The 21626-nt window shown below is 44.8% G+C and overlaps 1 protein-coding gene across 1 annotated transcript in view; it reads right to left on the bottom strand.

Annotated features, from left to right (window-relative positions):
• nrp1a (neuropilin 1a) overlaps window positions 1-21626 on the bottom strand; it is a 249136-nt gene that overhangs the window by 143076 nt on the left and 84434 nt on the right. The window lies entirely within an intron of this gene.

Genomic DNA, 21626 nt, shown 5'->3' on the forward strand with positions numbered 1-21626 from the left:
GAGAAAGGGAGACTAGAGATATGGAAGGGTAAGGTGTGAAAACGAGAGATCAATGAAGGTGATGATAAGGTAATGTAGAACGGTCCTTGTTAGCCAAGGGGAAGGTGACAATGTGGCGTTCAAACAGTAATATTTAATCATATTTAATCAGGAGGACAGTTTTTTAAAATTAATTGGACAATCAAATGACCACTTACTTCTGCACCCAATAGGGAAATCTTTAGTCCTTTACACTTTTCATTCAGCTCACCACAAGTAAGGATGGCAGGTGCTGTCTCATGGAGATTTGTTGCAGGCCAGCACCAGATTTGACCTGAACTTAGTCAAATTGCAGTGGTTTCGTTTTAGCACTGATTCAATTACACTCGGGTCAGTGCATTCACGGCTTGGACGAAATGTGAGCATCTGTCCTCAGGACTGAGGAGCTGGTAGGGTTGGATTCCAGAGGCTGCAGAGGACAGGTGATAAGACACAAAATGCCAGAGTAATTCAGTGGGACATGGGCACCATCTCTGGAGAGAAGGAATGGGTGACGTTTCGGGTAGAGACCCTTCTTCAGACGGGAACTCTCGACCCGAAGTCGTCACCCATTCCTTCGCTCCAGATATGCTGCCTGCTCCGCTGAGTTACTCCGGCATTTTGTGCCTATCTTCGTTTTAAACCAGCATCTGCAGTTCCTTCCTACACAGAGGGTAGGTGATGATGTACCCCATCGCTGTTATTGCTTTGACATAAGTGGGAGAAAATGTAGGTAGTGGGTTCCAAAATATATCATGCTAATTGAATTGAACCAGTCACTGAATAGTAATTAGCATCGCTCAAAATCAAGAGGGGCACATATGTCCGAGTGTCTGAAGAAGGGTCTTGATTCGAAACATCACCAAATTCCTTCTCTCCAGAGATGCTGCCTTCCCCGCTGAGTTATGCCAGCACTTTGTGCCTATCTTCAGTTTAAACCAGCATCTGCAGTTCCTTCCCACACATATGTCACACTGTTCCTTTTATACCTAAAAGTCTACAATATGATCTGACAAGTGAATTAGATGAACCAACTGTCCCAGCTAAAGCCCTGAATATGTCCTTTAATGAATTGTAAATAATTCCCATAGGCAAGTGAACCTTCTCATTCCAATAGCCTTTGGTTTATTTTAAGGTCATAAGGTCACGTGATAGGATAGAATTAGGCCATTCGGTCCATCAAGTCTACTCCGCCATTCAATCATGACTGATCTATCTCCCCACTATCCTCATTCTCCCGCCTTCTCACCATAATCCCTGACACCCGCAATAATCAAGAATCTATCTATCTCTGCCTTAAAAATATCCGCTGACTTGCCCTCCACAGCCTTCTGTGGCAAAGAATTCCACAGATTCACCAGGCGCTGACTGAAGATCACTCTAACTCTCCGTAGCTGCCCAAAGGCACTTTCACACTAAGATCTTACCTATCAGTGACAGTTACTCAATGGTGTCACTAGTGAATGGAGTCATGCAAAAACCTCTTCCCGTTTCCTCTAAGATTAACACAGAGTAATTTGCAGAGTAGGTCTGCCAATGTTAAAAGCAAATGGAAAGCAATAAAGAAAAATAAGAATGCATTAACAGGGGGAGCTATTGGAAGATGCTTGCCCACCCCACTTGTCCTAATGAATTATGATCGAGCTGAGAGTCTCCCATCTCTTCCATAAAACCCACCTTTGCTGTAAATTTAAACTCCATTTCAAAAGGTGGGGTCTGTGGGTTGCACTGACTCACTGACATGTATGAGTTATCTCAGACATTAGATCAGAATTGACAGCAAGGGGCCACATGTGACCCAATCTGCAATATCCTTGCTGAATATTCATGAATGAAACATAGAAACATAGAAAAATAGGTGCAGGAGTTGGCCATTCGGCCCTTCGAGCCAGCACGGCCATTCAATATGATCATGGCTGATCATCTCAAATCACTACTACCCTATTCCTGCCGTTTGTCCCCATATCCCTCGATTCCTTCAGCCCCAAGAGCAAAATCTAACTCCCTCTTGATGAGACTTGGCGAATTTTGCAGAGCAGGTCATTCATTTCCTTTGCCTAATCTTTACGTTAATACAGCATTTTAGCAAACCATGACCAGACTGCTTCGGTGCGATGGAACCAGCAGCACATGTGGCCTCAGCGCTTTGAACATCTGAATGCTGCCGCACTGTTTGTAAGAAGCGTGGCCTGCTCTGCTTGGAACCGTACATCAAATGGAATATTTCATGATGTGCAGAACGGGAATAGGAGTCGGTGGGGAAGGTTGGAGTCTTCGGAATTCTTTTTGTTAATAAATAAAGAAAATTAGGGGAGAGGGGGGAGGGGGAGGGGGAGGGGGGGGGAGAGGGAGAGGGGGGAGAGAGGGGAGGGAGAGAAAGGAGGGAGAGGGAGAGAGGGAGAGAGGGAGAGAGGGGGAGAGAGAGAGGGAGAGAGAGAGAGAGGGAGAGAGAGAGAGAGAGAGAGGAGAGGGAGAGAGAGAGGGAGAGAGGGAGGGGGAGAGGGGGAGAGGGAGAGGGGAGGGAGAGGGGGAGAGGGAGAGGGAGAGGGGGGAGAGAGGGAGGGGGAGAGAGAGGGGGAGGGGGAGGGAGGGGAGGGGGAGGGGGAGGGGGAGAGGGGGGGGGGGGGGGAGGGGGGGGGGGGGAGGAGGGGAGGGGGGGGGAGAGAGGGGAGGGAGAGAGGGGAGGAGGGAGAGAGAGGGAGGGGGGAGAGAGGGAGAGAGGAGAGAGGGAGGAGAGAGAGAGAGAGAGAGAGAGGGAGAGAGAGAGAGAGAGAGAGAGAGAGAGAGAGAGAGGGAGAGAGAGAGGAGAGAGGAGAGAGAGAGAGAGAGAGAGGAGAGAGAGAGAGAGAGAGAGAGAGAGAGAGAGAGAGAGAGGAATTCCACCCCCAGCGAGAATTTCCATAGCAACAATCAGTCGCTGATCACTCCATGTTTTGAGAATTTGCTTCTCAGTCTGAAACTGTGCTGACACACACAGGCAACAGCAATCAGCTTTTCCCCCACTGTTTTTTAACTCTCACTCTGGAAATCATGAAATATTCTGTTTGTTCTGTGATATCAAACAGAAAGGCTACGCTTCTTGCACAGAGTACAGCGAAAGCCAGATGTTCAAAGTGCTGGCTCTGCTTGTGCTGTTGATCCCATTGTACCGTAACATTGTAGGACTTGGTTTGCCAAAGTGTCACCTTAAAAGAAAACCATTTTGAGTCATCAGAGTTATGAGGTATATATATATATATTAGGCTCAGTCTGAAGAAGGGCCTCGACCCAAAATGTCTCCCATTCCTTTTCTCCAGAGACACTGGCTGACCCGCTGAGTTACTCCAGTTTTTTTTTTAGTCTACCTTCGGTTTACACCAGCATCTGCAGTTCTTGCCTACACATTGGGATCCCTTGTTTGCTATAGTGCATTCCAGGTATTATGCATCAAAAATGTATCAAAAATCTCACAGCCAGCGCGCTATTACAAACCACATTACCGATTATTAAGGGCCTGTCCCACTTTGGCCACTCTTTAGGCGGCTGCCAGGGACTAGTTTTAATGGAATTCACCTACGACACCTGGCGACAACCTACGACAGCAACTATGACGACAAAAATTGCCGCCACTTTCGGCGAAAATTTCTCAACATGTTGAAAATTTTGCGGTAGTCTACCAAAAAAAATCACCTAAGTGCGACAGGCCCTTTACTGATGTTTTTTAATCAATATTTATACAATAATAATATATGAATAATATATAAATATGATATTTATATATTTTTTAATATATTACTGTTAATTATGATTATTACTGATTATTACTTATACTCAGTATCAGTAACAATTGGGAGATTTTTTTTTTAGAAAACAATCCTCCTGAAATCCAGCGGCCTGTAATACCAAGCAATTGCCAATGCACTTCAATTCAGCAAATCAACAGGGGACCCTGCCTTCACGTTATAAGGTATGGTCTGCTGTCTGAAACTCCTCACTGCAGGAGTTCCTGGCCTCTACACGCTAAGCTGGAAAACAATAGCACATAAGCCCAGCACCACTGGTCCTGTTTTTAAAATGGATTGTGAATTTGTAACAGCATTTCGACTTTCTCAGACGTGTCAGCCTGATCATAATTAATTATTGCAAGCAATGTGGGTGAACATCCTTTAATGGCTTTGTCTTGTGCCAATCTATTTTTATTGCTTTTAGCAGTTTTCCCGTGGCTTTGAATAATGTAATCTCGGTGATGGACTTCAGTTTTCACTGGAATACTCGTCGAGGGATTTTATTTTCTCCAGCGACTCCTGCAGTGGAGATCGCCTGGGAAACCGATGCTTCTGTGACAAGAAAGGTTGTTCGCATTTGTTTGATCTTTTATTTGAAAAAAAAGAATTCCCCAAAACGACAAACCGTGAGAATCGCTATGGCAACAGCAAGTGGCTGATCACTGGATGTTATGAAATTTGTTCCTCAGTCAGACACAGAGGAAGATGAAAACATTAATCCTTTTTCAAAAAAAAAAACAAGGACCAAGTACAAAAAATGGAGAAGCCCTCGGTTCAGCTTGCTCACACGCTGCAGGGTCATAAGGTCATAAGTATCGGGGTTTGAATTAGGGCATTCGGCCCATCGCATCTACTCCGCCATTCAATCATGGCTGATCTATCTCTCCCTCCTAACCCCATTCTCCTGCCTTCTCCCCATAACCTCTGACACCTGTGCTACTCAAGAATCTATCTATCTCTGCCTTAGAAATATCCACTGACTTGGCTTCCACAGCCTCCACAGAATTCCACAGATTCACCACTCTCTGACTAAAGAGTCCTTGTTCCGAGCTGCATACAATGACTGTATCTGCAAGCCTTAAAGGTGACAATGGTTCTGCACATACATGTACAAGACCGCAGAAACAAGCCCTTTAACCCACCATTCTAGGCAGTGCGGGGAGAAACTGTGGAAGCTTCGAGAACCAGTGGACGTGAAATGCAGGTGAAGGGTAATGGATCCAAAAGTGACCCACAGAAGATTATTTGTAACATGAGTGTCGGGGGATTGGTGATGAGGGGGAAATGAAGTAGTGGAGACAGATTCAGTTGATGTGTTCGAAAGGTGACCTGGATCAGTAAAAGATCAGTAAAAGAATTGTGAGAGCTTTGGAGAGAGAGCATGATAAAAAATAATGTAAAATAGTTGGTTGCTGCAGGGGTCCTGCATAGAATTTCCATCAATGCAAGGTTGAATGATCTGCTTCCATGTTCTCTATAGCCATCAAGCTATTAAACACTAACCTCCAAATAAGCTCTGAACTACATAGACTGGGGGGCAATGGTTTTATCTTTTTGCAATATTATTGTTTGTTTGTTTGTTTTTATGTGTGTGTGTATGCATGTACTGTATGTATACACACACACACATATATATATATGTGTGTATACATATGTGGGTGTGTGCATATAAACGTGTGTGTGTGTATGTGAGTGTGTATACATATGTGGGTGTGTGTATGTGGGTGTGTGTTGGTACGTGTGTGTGTGTATGTGGGTGTGTATACATATGTGGGTGTGTGTATGTGGGTGTGTGTTGGTACATGTGTGTGTGTGTGTGTGGTGTGTGTGTATGTGTGTGTGTGTGTGTGTGTGTGTGTGTGTGTGTGTGTGTGTGTGTGTGTGTGTGTGTGTGTGTGTGGTGTGTGTGTGTGTGTGTGTGTGTATATGTGCAGGTGTACATATGTGTGTGAGTGTGAGTGTGAGTGTGAGTGTATATATGTGGGTGTATATGTATGTGTGTGAGTGTGAGTGTGAGTGTGCGTGTGTGTGTGTGTATATATATGTGTGTATATGTATATGTGTGTGTGTGTGCGTGTGCGTGTGTGTGCGTGTGTGCTTGTGCGAGTGTGCAGTTCCTTCTGACACAAACTAATTTCCGTCCTGTTCTAGGATTGCTGTCATGCTATGAATTTTGATGTCTATCTGCCAGAAAATAGTTATATTATTGAGTGTGCCATTCTACAGGTTGTACTGAATCAATAACAAAGAAACCTTAACAGATGCAGCATTCCCCAGGTGGCAGGCTTTCAATTAAAAAAAAACAAGAATATCTACTATCTCCTCACAGTAAAAAGGTTCTTGACAAGGTTTCAAAAGTTCAAGAAATCTAAAGGATTTTTGTGGTTTTAATGGATTCAGGTCACAGAATGAAGCATATCTTAAAATGTTCTTCCATTAAATGCAAAGTATGACTGAAATGAGTCGGATGGAACTACAGCTGCTGGTTTAAACTGAAGATAGACATAAAATGCTGGAGTAACTCAGAGTGACAGGAAGCATCTCTGAAGAGAAGGAATAGGTGACAAGAAGGGTCCCGACCTAAAATGTCACCCATTCCTCTTCTCCAGAGATGCTGCCTGTCCCGTTCAGTTACTCCAGCTTTTTGTGTCCATCTTATGCCTGAAATGACTTAATTGATGACTAAGCAAGGAATGACACAAACAAATTTGGATGGATAATAAGATGTTGGTATTGTCGGCTTTTCATGGTTGACAAATATTTTTTTTTTGAAATGAGACATTCGCTTTTCATTTATTTCCTTTATAGTTTAGCTTAGTTTAGAGATACAGCACGGAAACAGGCCCTTCGGCCCACCGAGTCCGCACCGACCAGCGATCCCTGCAACTCAACACCATCCAACACACGAGGGACAATTTACATTTATACCAAGCCAATTAACCTACAAACCTGCACGTCTTTGGAGTGTGGGGGGAAACCAAAGATCTCGGAGAAAACCCACGCAGGTCACGGGGAGAACGGACAAACTCCGTGCAGACAGCGCCCGTGGTCGGGATCGAACCCGGATCTATGGTGCTGCAAGCGCTGTAAGGCAGCAACTCTACCGCTGCGCTACCGTGACCGCCCCCTTTACTGGATTTCGTTTCTATGTTTCTTCCATTTACTTTTTCTATTTCTGTTCCTCCCAATGAGTCTAAGCCATTTGTTACCTAACACTCTGCTTTTTGAATAGCTGCAACAGCACAGTCAGGTGTTTTACAATAATAAAAATGCTTGCAATATGATATCAGATAAGATTGAAGTGATAAAGTAAATGGCATGCAAAGCACCTTGCATCATTTGCATGGGGAGGCTGGATGAGCAGAGCAACAGCTAACAATGGCCTCTTTCCTTTAACATCACTGTTACTTTTTTGCATATCTTTCATTCATTTGTTCTATATCTCTCCACATCACCTTCTATATCTCTCGTTTCCCTTCCCCCACCACCCCCCCTCCCCCGAGTCTCAGTCGGTGGAAGGGTCTCAACTTGAAACATCACCCATTCCTTCTCTCCAGAGATGCTGTCTGTCCCGCTGAGTTACTCCAGCATTTGGTGTCTGTTATGATTGGTAATCTATCTTATCTTCCACTTTGTCCTCTCCACAATTCTTGCATCGGTGCTTACCCTTGTAGTGGGAGATGAGTTTCTCCCTCTTTTCATTATCCTTTCCGTCTCTATATATCTCCGCTTCCATATCTCGTTCCTCTGTATATCTGTTCCTTCTCAGGGTTTTAAGGGAGTAATTTGCTATGTGCGATACTTCCAGGAAGTCCTCTGGGGACAAAGTATTTATCAGCTGCTGTTGCTGTTTATTATCAAGTTTCCACCTTCATCTCAGCAACAGAGTACTAAATCAAAGTGAAGGAACAAGGAGATATATATTCAAACTGATGCCACTGAAGCAATACATTGTATAAGAGAGTGAGTGAGAGTGAGAGAGAGAGAGATACAGTGCATTCAGAAAGTATTCAGACCATTTCACCTTTTACAGATTTTGTTACGTTACAGCCTTATTGTGAAATGGATTAAATTATTTTTTTTATCATCAACCTACACACAATACCCCATAATAAAAAAGTGAAAACAGGTGTTTAGAAATTTTTGCAATGTAATTAAAAATAAATAACTGAAATATCACATTTATATAAGTATTCAGCCCCTTTACAGTACTTTGTTGAGGCACCTTTGACAGCAATTACAGCCTCGAGTCTTCTTGGGTACAACACTACAAGCTTGGCACACCTGTATTTGGGTAATTCATCCCATTCTTCTCTGCAGATCCTCTCAAGCTCTGTCAGGTTGGATGGGGAGCGTCGTTGCACAGCTATTTTCAGGTCCCTCCAGAGATATATTTGATCGGGTTCAAGTCCGGGCTCTGGCTGGCCCACTCAAGGACATTCACAGACTTGTCACAAAGCCACTCCTGTATTGTCTTAGGGTCGTTGTCCTGTTGGAAGATGAACCTCTGCCCCAGTCTGAGGTTCTGAACGTTCTGGAGCAGGTTTTCATCAAGGATCTCTCTGTACTTTGCTCCGTTCATCTTTACCTCGATCCTGACTAGTCTCCCAGTCCCTGCCGCTGAAAACCACCCCCACAGCATGATGCTGCCACCATCATGCTTCACCGTAGGTATGGTATTGGCCAGGTGATGAGCGGTGCCTGGTTTCCTCCAGACGTGACACTTGGCATTCAGGCCAAAGAGTTCAATCTTGGTTTCATCAGGCCAGGGAAACTTGTTTAGGTGTCTTTTGGAAAACTCCAAGCAGGCTGTCATGTGCCTTTTACTGGGGAGTGGCTTCCATCTGGCCACTCTACAATAAAGGCCTGATTGATGGAGTGCTGCAGATATAGTTGACCTTCTGGAAGTTTCTCCCATCTCCATAGAGGAACTCTGGAGCTCTGTCAGAATGACCATCGGGTTCTTGGTCACCTCCCCGACCAAGGCCCTTCTCACCCGATTGCTCAGTTTGGCCGGGCGGCCAGTTCTATGAAGAGTCCTGGTGGTTCCAATGTTCTTCCATTTAAGAATGACGGAGGCCACTGTGCTCTTCGGGACCTGCAATGCTGCAGAAATTGTTTTATACCCTTCCCCAGATCTGGGTCTCGACACAATCCTGTCTCGGTGGTCTACTGACAATTCCTTTGTCTTCATGGCTTGGTTTTTGCTCTGACATGCACTGTCAACTGTGGGACCTTATACAGACAGATGTGTGCCTTTCCAAATCATGTCCAATCAATTTAATTTACCACTGGTGGACTCCACTCAAGTTGTAGAAACATCTCATGGATAATCAATGGAAACAGGATGCACCGAAGATCAATTTTGAGTGTCATAGCAAAGGGTCTGAATACTTATGTAAATGCGATATTTCAGTTATTTATTTTTAATTACTTTGCAAAAATTTCTAAACACCTGTTTTCGTTTTTATATTATGAAGTATTGTGTGTAGATTGATGATAAGCAAAGGAATTTAATCCATTTTAGAATAAGGCTGTAACGTAACAAAATGTGGAAAAGTGAAGGGGTCTGAATACTTTCTGAATTCACTATATATATATATATATATATATATATATATATATATATATATATATACTAGACTAAGTGGGACCTGTTGGGTCCAATGCTCACATGGGAGGGGCTGGTCCCCCAACGCAATATTCCACCTCTCCACCAATTCCAGTGGGCCAGTGGGGGGGAGGGGGGTGGTGCTTTCTGGAGCACTAGTATGGGTTTTGTGAGCTGAAGGGACTGGTTTCCAGAGGACTAGTATGGATATTATGGGCCAAATGGATTCTTGGGCTCAGTCACTCAAGCCTGGTGTGTTGGCAGCTCGCTCACTCACGGCTGGTGGGCTGGCAGTTGACTCATGGTTATTCCGTGAAATTCCATTTCAAGCAGGGTGCAAGGCCACCAAATTCAAATGAAGTTTCCTACCATTTCAAGGAGGGTGCAAGGCCACCACATTCAAATGCAATTTCATACTATTTCAAGCAGTGTGATACCACCATAAAAACCACCATAAAACCACACAAAACAACACTCACAGTTTAGTAGATATCCAGTGTTGTTCAGTTGATTCACAGCTCAGACAGAGTCACGACCTCTCCATCCCTCATCATGCAGAGACTGAGCCACACCCACACTTCCGGGTTTTATAATCCCTCCTCTTCCCACCAGAAAACATGTGCCTTCATGGCGTGATTGACAGGCGAGAGATTCCCAACAATTTTTAAACACTAATAACACTTTTGTTTTTCATTGATGGGAAGAATCCTCTGCACCTGATGAGCAGACGGGGACTGAGTAAGATGGCCAAAAATCACAGCCATAAGTGGTAGCGTTTTATCTAACATCAATATAGTGCAAACAGGAAGTTGTCAAGTTTAGACAAACAACCATTTGCATGCAGTGCCTTTTTACTTCAACCCAAACCCCCCAAATAACTATTTGCGTGCAGTGCCTTTTTACTTCAACCCAAACCCCCCAAATACCATATTTTCATTTTCAAACATTTTCACACCACAAGGGCTCTCATGGTTGAGTAGACATGTGTTCAGTGTTATTCAGAGCCCAGAGACACGTGACCCTCTGGTTTCCTGCATCTTGCAGAGACTGAGTGAGGCACAACATTTCTGGGTTTTATAGTCCCTCCCCCCTCCCACCAGCAGGGGCAGCAGAGAATGGCAAATATTTTTAAAACATTAATATCTCTCTGATTGTTCATCGATGGGAAAAATCCTCTGGTCCAGGAAGGCGGAGGGAGGGTCTGAGCGAGGTGGCCAAAAATGACGGCCGTAGATGGCAGCGTTCTCTCAGAAATCACAGTGAGCCAAAAGCTGTCAAGATCAGACTTTTAGTAATATAGATATATATATATATTTGCAGGAAACCGAAGATCCCAGAGAAAACCCATGTAGGTCATGGGGAGAATGTACAAACTCCGTACAGACAGCACCCATAATCGGAATCGAACCCGGGTCTCGGGCGCTACAAGCGCTGTAAGGCAGTAACTCTACCACTGTGCCACCGTGACTGCCGAAAGTGATTTCTTCAGAAGCACAGGCATTATGATTTTGAAAACTGATTAGTTTTGCAAGAGGAATTCTAAATATGAACTATTTTGTTCGCTTTTCATAATTGCTCACTTGGATGTATTCACGAGGCAGTCACTGCAGCTCCACTGAGGAAGCTGGATTACCTCATGAAACCGCAAAAATTGCTCCAGCAATTTAAAAAGTCATCTTGACACTAAGATTGCATTACATGTGCGTAAATCCATGATCCAAGCCAGCTGTCAGTATGTACAATAAATACCGTTTACTTTGTGATTACAGTGCTGAGGTGTCATGAACATGTAACCTTGAAGTCATCCTGTGACCAGTTGCTCCAGATAATCATTCACTGATGTGTGTGCAGGAAGGAACTGCAGATGCTGCTTTAAACTGGTCATAGACACAAAATCCTGGAGTAACTCAGCGGGACAGGCAGCATCTCTGGAGTGAAGGAATGGGCAACGTTTCGGGTCGAGACCCTTCCTCGGTCCAGCATTTTAGTTTAGTTTAGAGATACAGCGCTGAAAAAGGCCATTTGGCCCACCAGGTCCGCGCCGACCAGCGATTCCTGCACATTAACACTATCCTGCACAGACTAGGGGCAATTTATTTTTCCATTTATCAAGCCAATTAACCTACAAACATGTACGTCTTTGTAGTGTGGGAGGAAACCAAAGATCTCGGAGAAAACCCACGTGTTCACGGGAAGAACATACAAACTCTGTACAGACAGCACACATAGTCGGGATTGAACCCGGGTCACCGGCAATTCAAGCGCTGTAAGGCAGCGACTCTACCGCTAAGCCACCATGCTGCCCTCTCGTGTTCACCATTCAATGATAATCCTTCTCCATCCACGCATCACATCGATGTGCTCGCACCTCGACAGATTCATCACAGTAATATTGCCAATCAAGAATATTTATCTTGGGCGTAACCAAGTGGCCAATTTTGCAGAACTGTTTGACTGGGCACCATTGCAACAAAAATGGTCTGATGCCTCAGGAGACAAAGGTTTGTGGTTCTGAAACCTGTTACGGTGCCAGCTCCTGTAACGTAAGTCAAAGTGTCAGAAAAAGTACAGTGTGAACAGCAGTGCTTCGAAATTCCAATCAGGTAACACTTTCTGAATACAATTCCAGTATCGCAATAAACATGTCGCACACAGCAGGAGTTACAGAAAGAATCAAACATGAAAAGGTATCTTTCTGAAACTAACTGGGAAATAAGGCATTTTAAATTACTGATATCTGCTCTACCCTGCAAATAAAACTAAATAGCCATTTCACTCAGTGCCAATAATCCTTGGCCTTAATATCAGACACATACTTTCAGTGTAAGCATGTTAAAATCCACTTTAAAATCTCAGCTTGAGCTGATAGGAAGGACTTGGCTCAGTAATGTGCCAACATGGGGAAATTGCCTTTCATTCCAATCCACACACAAACCAAGTGAGTAGTGATTCAGCACACAACCCCTGTCCCACTTGAGTGTCATTTGCGCGTCACGCAGGTGGCGTGCGAGGATTTTGAGAATCCCAAAATCCTGGGCACCGTGCACTACCGCGCTTCACTGCCTACGCCACCATGCACGCGTAATGCACGCCATGCGTGTGTCACATGCATGTCTCGAAGCGCGTGTCGTGCGTAGTGTCGCTTAAATGATGCGCAAACGACACCCAAATGGGACAGGCCCTTAATGCTGCATATCAGGTGAGGCACAGGTTCACTTGCACCTTCTCCAACCTCATCTACTGTATCCGTTGTTCAAGATGCGGACTCTGATACATCGGCGAGACCAAACGTAGACTGGGCGATCATTTCGCTGAACACCCTCGCTCAGTCCACCTCGACATACCAGATCTCACGGTTGCCAAACACTTTTATGCCCCTGTCCCACTTAGGAAACCTGAACGGAAACCTCTGGAGACTTTGCGCCCCACCCAAGGTTTCCGTGCGGTTCCCAGAGGTTGCAGGTGGTTGCCGGAGGTTGCAGGTAGTGGAAGCAGGTAGGGAGATTGCCAAAAACCTCCGGGAACCTCCGGGAACCGCACGGAACCCTTGGGTGGGGCGCAAAGTCTCCAGAGTTTTCCGTTCAGGTTTCCTAAGTGGGACAGGGGCATAATTCCCCTTCCCATTCCCACACAGATCTTTCTGTCCTGGGCCTCCTCCATGGAGGCTAAACACAAATTGGAGGAACAGCATCTCATATTTCCCTTGGACAGTTTACCACCCAGTGGTATGAATATTGAATTCTCTAACTTCAAGTAACCCCTGCATTCCCTCTCTCTCCATCCCTCCCCCACCCAAGTCACACCAGCTTCTCATTCTCACCCAGCAAACAGCTAACAATGGCCTGTTTTCTTTATCATCGTTACTTTTTTGCATATCTTTCATTAATTTGTTCTGTACATTATCGTCCATATCTCTCTCGTTTCCCTTTCCTGCGACTTTCAGTCTGAAGAAGAGACTCGACCCGAAATGTCAGCCATTCCCTCTCTCCAGAGATGCTGCCTGTCCCTCTGAGTTACTCCAGCATTTTGTGTCGATCTAACGTTATCAAACACAGCTTAATATAACTGTTCAAATTACTTTTCCAGCACAACGAAGAGGCTAATGTCCGTGTCCAAGTATAGGTCGTGTTTGAAAGATTACTGAAGAATTACTTCTTAACCGGAATAACTAATACATTTTACACCATTGCTACAGATTCAGGCATTTACAGATAAAGAAATTATAAATTAATTACTGCGAGTAATTGTTGCAATGAAATTAATTATCTCAAAGTTATTTTTGGAAAGGCAATTTTAGAAAACTGCCTTTGATCCGCTTGCTTCAGCCCACAATGGAGCATACATTCATTGTAACTGCACTAATTCCATAAATGTCTGTCAAATGAGTTCTATAAAAAATGTACTCCATGGCGTTCCCGAATTCTAGCCCATTTTCGCGTTGAAACCTGCCAAAGTTACGACTCTCAATTATGTTTAAGAAGGAACTGCAGATGCTGGAAAAAAGTTTCGGCACAAAACGTTGCCTATTTCCTTCGCTCCATAGATGCTGCCACACACGCTGAGTTTCTCCAGCATTTTTGTCTACTCTCAATTATGTGGTCGTTTTAGGCAATTAATGTTGTAGACAAGGAAACAGAAAGTCGGCACAAAATGCTGGAGTAACTCAGTAGGACATGCAGCATCTCTGGAAGCAAACTCAATGCAAACATTTAGTTCTGGTGCAAGGGGTTCCCAATCTGGGGTAGGTTTGCCCCCAGGGGGTAAATTTTGCCTACCCAGGGGGTAAATTTGTTGATTCTGGATTTGTTCAGATTTTTTCTCATTGACTGATTGTGCTTGGTTCTGGTGTACCGGTATCTGTTCATCATTAGTTGTTCATAAATAAGTGAAATAACATTGTTATGTGCTATTAAAATTGCCTGGGGTAAACGGGACGAAAAAGGTTGGGAACCCCTGTTCTAGAGGGCTTGTATACAAAAACAGGGATCTAATGCTGAGGTTCTATAAGATGCTGGTCAGGTGGCATTTGTAATATTGTGAGCCATTTTAGGCACCATATCTGAGGAAGGATGTGCTGGCTCTGGAGAGATGGTCCAGAGGAGCTTTACAAGAATGATCACATGAATGAGTGGGTAGAACTTTGTTTTATGTTAACCTGCTTGCTTCATAGGTTGAAGTTAACCTGAGTTTGATAGCTGAACCTGCATTTGATGGCACTGGGCCTCTACTCACTGGAGTTTAGAAGAATGAGGGGGGATCTCATTGAAACAAATGGAATAGTGAAAGGCTTGGAGCGAGAACTGGATAAAAGTACCTGGTCCTGATGGTATACCCGGTCGTGTTCTAAAAACCTGTGCGGACCAACTGGCGGGAGTTTTTACGGACATTTTCAACCTCTCACTTCTGAGGTCTGTGGTCCCCACCTGCTTTAAAAGGGCATCAATTATACCGGTGCCCAAGAAGAGTAAGGTGACGTGCCTCAATGACTATCGACCTGTGGCACTAACGCCGGTGGTGATGAAGTTGATCATGGCGAAAATCCACTCCTACCTCGACAAAAACCTGAACCCACTGCAGTTCGCTTACCGCCACAACAGATCAACGGAGGATGCGATCTCGCTGGCCCTCCTCTCCGCTCTGGACTACTTGGACAACAAAAACTCATGTGTCAGGCTGTTATTCATCGATTACAGCTCGGCATTCAACACAATCATCCCCTCCAAACTGGTTACCAAACTCGCAGAACTGGGTCTCTGCGCATCCCTCTGCAACTGGATCCTCGACTTCCTCATCCACAGACCACAGTCTGTTCGTATTGGTGGAAATGTGTCAGCCTCAATAACAATCAGCACGGGAGCACCTCAAGGCTGCGTGCTCAGTTCGCTGCTGTACTCACTCTATACCCATGACTGCATCGCCAACCACAGTGCGAACTCCATCATCAAGTTCGCTGACGACACCACTGTTGTGGGGCGTATCACTGATGGGGATGAGTCAGAATATAGAAGGGAGATCGAGCAACTGTCCATATGGTGCCAGCGCAATAACCTGGCCCTCAACACCAGCAAAACCAAGGAACTGATTGTGGACTTTGGAAGGAGGAGGAGGGGGACCCACAGCCCCATTTATATCAACGGGTCAATGGTTGAAAGGGTCAAGAACTTCAAATTCCTGGGCGTGCACATCACTGAAGATCTTTCCTGGTCCGAGAAAACTAACGCAACTATCAAAAAAGCTCGTCAGCGCCTCTACTTCCTGAGAAGATTACGGAGAGTCGGTTTGTCAAGGAAGACTCTCTCTAACTTCTACAGGTGCACAGTAGAGAGCATGCTGACCGGTTGCATCGTGGCTTGGTTCGGCAATTTGAGCGCCCTGGAGAGGAAAAGACTACAAAAAGTAGTAAACACTGCCCAGTCCATCATCGGCTCTGACCTTCCTTCCATCGAGGGGATTTATCGCAGTCGCTGCCTCAAAAAGGCTGGCAGTATCATCAAAGACCCACACCATCCTGGCCACACACTCATCTCCCTGCTACCTTCAGGTAGAAGGAACAGGAGCCTGAAGACTGCAGCAACCAGGTTCAGGAATAGCTACTTCCCCACAGCCATCAGGCTATTAAACCTGACTCGGACAAAACTCTGATTATTAATAACCCATTTTCTGCTATTTGAACTTTATCAGTTTATTTATTCATGTGTGTATATATTTGTATTATGGTATATGGACACATTTATCTGTTTTGTAGTAAATGCCTACTATGTTCTGTGTGCTTAAGCAAAGCAAGAATTTCATTGTCATATACAGGGACACATGACAATAAACTCACTTGAACTTGAACTTGAGTGATGGAGAGGATGTTTCCACTAGTGGGAGAGTCTAGGACTAGAGGTCATAGCCTCGGAATTAAAGGATGTTCCTTTAGGAAGGAGATGAGGAGAGATATTTCATTAATCAGAGGGTGGTGAATCTGTGGAATTCTTTGCCACCGAAGGCTGTGGAGGCCGTCAATTGTCAGTGGATATTTTTAAGACAGAGATAGGCAGGAGAATGGAGTTAGAAGGAAGAGATACATCAGCCATGTACAGTGGTGGCGCCTAACGGCAGCGGCTTGACTATAGTCGTCTGTCTTTTTTTATTTTTGTCTTGTTAAATGTATGTCTTGAGTTAGTTTTTATTTTATTTTTTAGCTGTGTATATGGGGGGGGGGGGGGGGGGGGGGCTGGGGGAAAACTGTTTTAAATCTCTTCCCTGTACGGGGACCCGACTATTCCCTGTCGGGTCTCGGATGTCGTTGGGCCTAACATCGTGGAGCCGGCGGCGACCTCCGGCCGGGACTAACCTGAGGGCTCCAGTTGCAGAGCCTGCGGAACTGACATCGCGGAGCTGGCCAACTTCGGAGCGGGAAGAGCTGTGGTGGCGCGCGGCTGCGACCCGACTTTTGGAGTTCGGAGGCACCGGCCGCAGACCCGGTGGACGGGAACATCGGGAGCTCGCAGGTCCCTGGCGGGAGACCGCTTTTCCGAGCTCCGCAACGGCGACTACTCCCGCTGGAATCGCGGGTTTAAGGACATGGAGCCGGGGCCTAACATCGCCCGGCGTGGCTTAAACGGCCTCAGGACTTACCATCGCCCGCCGGGGGCTTTAACATCGGAGCCCCAGTTCGCCTCGACACTGCAGTTGGACTGCTGGACCGCGGGAGAAGGAACAAAGGGAAGAGATAAAGACTTTGCCTTCCATCACAGTGAGGAGATGTTGGAGACTCACTGTGATGGATGTTTATGTAAACTGTGTTAAGTGTGGGTCTTGGATTGTTTTGTAATGTAAAAAACTGTAGAAATGGTATTTCGTTCAAACCTAGGTTTGAATGACAATAAATTGCATTCTATTCTATTCTATTCTATGATTGAATGGCGGAGTAGACTTGATGGGCCGAATGACCAGAAACTCCTATCACTCATGACATGACCTTATGATAGAAGATCCGGGTGAGATTTCGGATCGAGACCCTTCTTCAGGGACCCCACTTTCACCCGTTCCTTCTCTCCAGGGATGCTGCCTGGCATCTCTGGAGTGAAGGGACTGAGAAAGGGTCTCGGCCCAAAACGCCACCCACTCCTTCTCTCCAGATGCTGCCCGTCCTGCTGAGTTACTCCAGCATTTTGTGTGTATCTTTGGTGTAAACCAGCATCTGCAGCTCCTTCTGAAACAGATAGTAGGATTGAGTGAGAAGTGTCCCATAGTGTGATGCAAGTACCTCCTTTGTTTTCATTCAAATAAATGATCGGGATATCGGCAACTAGATGATAAAAGATATCTACGTTTTTTTTGATGACCAATAATAGGGGAATGATAACGTGAGTCTCTTCATGCAGATACCTTGTTGGAAAATAACTTTAAGAACATGAGTAAACTGAAGGAGAGGGCAACTGATCTGCACTGAGCCTATCACCTCTTTGGCACACAGCCAACAATTGCACATCCTTTCAAAAATACTTGTGAATGAACTCGACTTGACTAAATGATTGCCCCCTAACCTTTGTAATAATGTCCCCTCATTCGAGATTTTCTCACGAGTAAAGACATCTCCACAGCCTGTCTGTCATGCCTTCTCTCAGGATCTCATGTGTTTCAAGAAAGGATAGTTAAGGATAGTTAAGTATGTACACAATGACATGAAGGTAAACAGTAATCCGAGGGTTAATCTGAGGGATTCACTTTAAAGATGGAAATCTGAGACATCATAAAAAATAATAATAGTTGCTCACAGTGGGGCTGCGGTAGAGTTGCTGCCTTACAGCGCCAGAGGCCAAGTCAATGGATATTTTTAAGGCAGAGATAGATGGATTCTTGATTAGTGCGGGTGTCAGGGGTTATGTGGAGAAGGCAGGTGAATGGGGTCAACAGGGAATGATAGATCAGCCATGATTGAATGATAGACTTGATGGGCCAAATGACCTTATTCTGCTCCTATCACTTATCAACACCAGATTCGATCCTGACTGCAGCTGCTGTCCATACAGAGTTTGTACCTTCTCCCCGTGACTGCGTGGGTTTTCTCTGGGTGCTCTGGGGTTTCCTCCCACATTCCAGAGGCGTACAAGCTTGTAAGTTAATTGGCTTCTGTATAATGTCCCTAGTGTGTAAGATTACTGTATGGATGATTGCTGGCCAGCATGGACTCAGTGGGCCGTAGGGCCTGTTTCACGCTGTTAGTTCTTTAAACTAAACTAAACGATACTAGAAATAAAATTCTGGAACTCATACATAATGCCATTAAATGGAGGAGCAAGAAAGTAAAGCTGAAAGCATGAAGCTACTGTCAAATAATGCATGCTATCCCAGTATAGCCAAGGATATTGGAGCTATGGAAAGGAAAACAGTGAAGATTGACACGCATGATATCTGGAATTAAAAGTTAAAGCTGTGAAAAAAGACGAAATATTGCACCTTTCTTCCCTTGAACCAAAAAGTAATGATAGGTTTTGAAAGGGTAAATAGGTGAAAATTATTTCCACGGGCTGGTGAATCGGTAACAAAGACTTGCGCTCAGTTAACAAAGAGAGAAGTTAGAAGCAATTATAAAACATAGTAGATTATTAGAATAGGAACAGGTACAGGAATTGAGGCAGAAAATCCAACATCATTTCAAAGCCAACTGAATACATTGTTGAGAAGGAAGCATGCTGATGGAATATGGGGAAATGATGAGAAATAGCAGATGAGTGAAGATAGCCTCAGTTGAAGAGTTTAGTTTAGGTTAGAAATGAAGTGCGGAAACAGGCCTTTTGGCCCACACTGACTAGCGATCCCCGCACATTAACACTACCCCACACACATTAGGGACAATCTACACTTATACCAAGCCAATTTACCTGCAACTATGCACGTCTTTGGAGTGTGGGAGGAAACCAAAGATCCCGGGGAAAACCCACGTGGTCACGGGGAGAACGTGCAAACTCCGCACAGACAGCACCCATAGTCGGGGTCGAACCCGGGTCCCTAGCGCTGCAGGCGCTGTAACTCTACCGCTGCGCCACCGTTCCACCCAGTTAACAGCAACAGCAGAGCCACGAGCCAAAATTCATGCTATCATTTCTACAATTCATAAGATTCTAAATCACCAGAGCCGAGATCCATGGGAGAACTATTATTTCAGTGAACCGCCTGGTGCTCATAATTACATCTCTGAGCCCTTCGCTGTATCAATATCTCCAAGATTAATGCCTCCCACCATCAAATCACTACTCGAACAAGCCTTCTCCTAACCACCAACGCTCTACATTTTCACTGTGTTGAAATATGAACTCTTCGCACGCACATACTTGAGGGAGTTTTCTTGCTAGTCAGTTTTGGTCTCCAAATCTGAGGAAGGACATTATTGCCATAGAGGGAGTGCAGAGACGGTTCACCAGACTGATTCCTGGGATGTCAGGACTGTTTTATGAAGAAAGACTGGATAGACTTGGTTTATACTCTCTAGAATTTAGGAGATTGAGAGGGGATCTTATAGAAACTTACAAAATTCTTAAGGGGTTGGACAGGCTAGATGCAGGAAGATTGTTCCCGATGTTAGGGAAGTCCAGAACAAGGGGTCACAGCTTGAGGATAAGGGGGAAATCCTTTAAAACCGAGATGAGAAGAACTTTTTTTCACACAGAGAGTGGTGAATCTCTGGAACTCTCTGCCGCAGAGAATAGTTGAGGCCAGTTAATTGGCTATATTTAAGAGGGAGTTAGATGTGGCCCTTGTGGCTAAGGGTATCAGGGGGTATGGAGAGAAGGCAGGTACGGGATACTGAGTTGGATGATCAGCCATGATCATATTGAATGGCGTTGCAGGCTCGAAGGGCCGAATGGCCTACTCCTGCACCTAATTTCTATGTTTCTATGTTTCTACACAAGTTGGGGGAGGTACGAGAGCCAGAGAAACCTAATTATCCTGCCGCTGCACTTTCCAAAGGTGTGCCCAAACATTTTCTCCAGTTCATAATCCTAGGAGCAGAGTAAGGCCATTCGGCCCATCAAGTCTACTCCGCCAATCAATCATGGCTGATCTATCCCTCCCTCTCAATAGACAAAAGGTGCAGGAGATGGCCATTTGGCCCTTCGAGCCAGCACCGCCATTCAATGTGATCATGACTGATCATCCCCAATCAGTACCCCGTTCCTGCCTTCTCCCCATATCCCCTGACTCCGCTATTTTTAAGAGCCCTATCTAGCTCTCACTTGAAAGCATCTAGAGAACCTGCCTCCACCGCCCTCTGAGGCAGAGAATTCCACCCTATTCTTCCCATTCTCAACCCCATTCTCCTGCCTTCATCCTTTAAACCCTTACTACCCTTAACACCCTCACTAATCAAGAACCAGTCAATCACTGCCTTAAAAATATCGGCGAAATGAAATTCATCACAAAATTAAGTTAGTGAATTATTTCCCATAACTCAATACTACCTCAATGTGATGAGCACATAGTCCACTCAACTTTCCCATCCTTGATTCTCCAGCTTATAAAATTCTTCCAAGTGTATCCTCACTTCCTTCACTCCATCCATGGCTCAGGCCCCATGCTTTCAGGTCCTCTCTCCAAACCCCTTTGTCCCTTATTTTCTTCAGTTTTTAGTTTTAGTTTCATAGATACAGGGCGGAAACAGAGTCCGCACCAACCAGCGATCCCCGCACATTAACACTATCCAACACACACTAGGGACAATTTTACATTCATACCAAGCCAATTAACCTACGAACATGTACATCTTTAGAGTGTGGGAGGAAACCGAAAATCTCAGAGAAAACCCACACAGGTCACGGGGAGAACGTACAAACTCCAAACTCCAAGTCAGCATCGAACTCGGGTCTCTGGCGCTGTAAGGCAGTAGCTCTACCGTTACGCCCTTCTGCCTAGAAAATAAATATCTTTGAAGTTGGTGATCCCTCAATATCTCGTTTGAGTAGATGTCAATGTTTGTCTAGTTACACTGCTCTGCGATGTATTGGGAAGTTTTACTACTGTTTAAATGTTGCAATCTTCCTCCTGTTTGGACTTTCAGCTCACTTGACATTAAAATACATTATGATTTTGAGGCAATGGGTTTCTTTTGTTTTAAAAATAAAATTACATTGTTTTAACTGGAAATACTTATTCAAAACTTATCTTCGTTGAAAAAAACCACATCAATATTCTGTTTAACCTGCATCAGTTTGGGATGGTATGTAAATAAAAACTAACTACAATTT

The sequence above is a fragment of the Leucoraja erinacea genome, chromosome 2, assembly GCF_028641065.1.
Source record: "Leucoraja erinacea ecotype New England chromosome 2, Leri_hhj_1, whole genome shotgun sequence".
NCBI lineage: Eukaryota > Metazoa > Chordata > Chondrichthyes > Rajiformes > Rajidae > Leucoraja > Leucoraja erinaceus.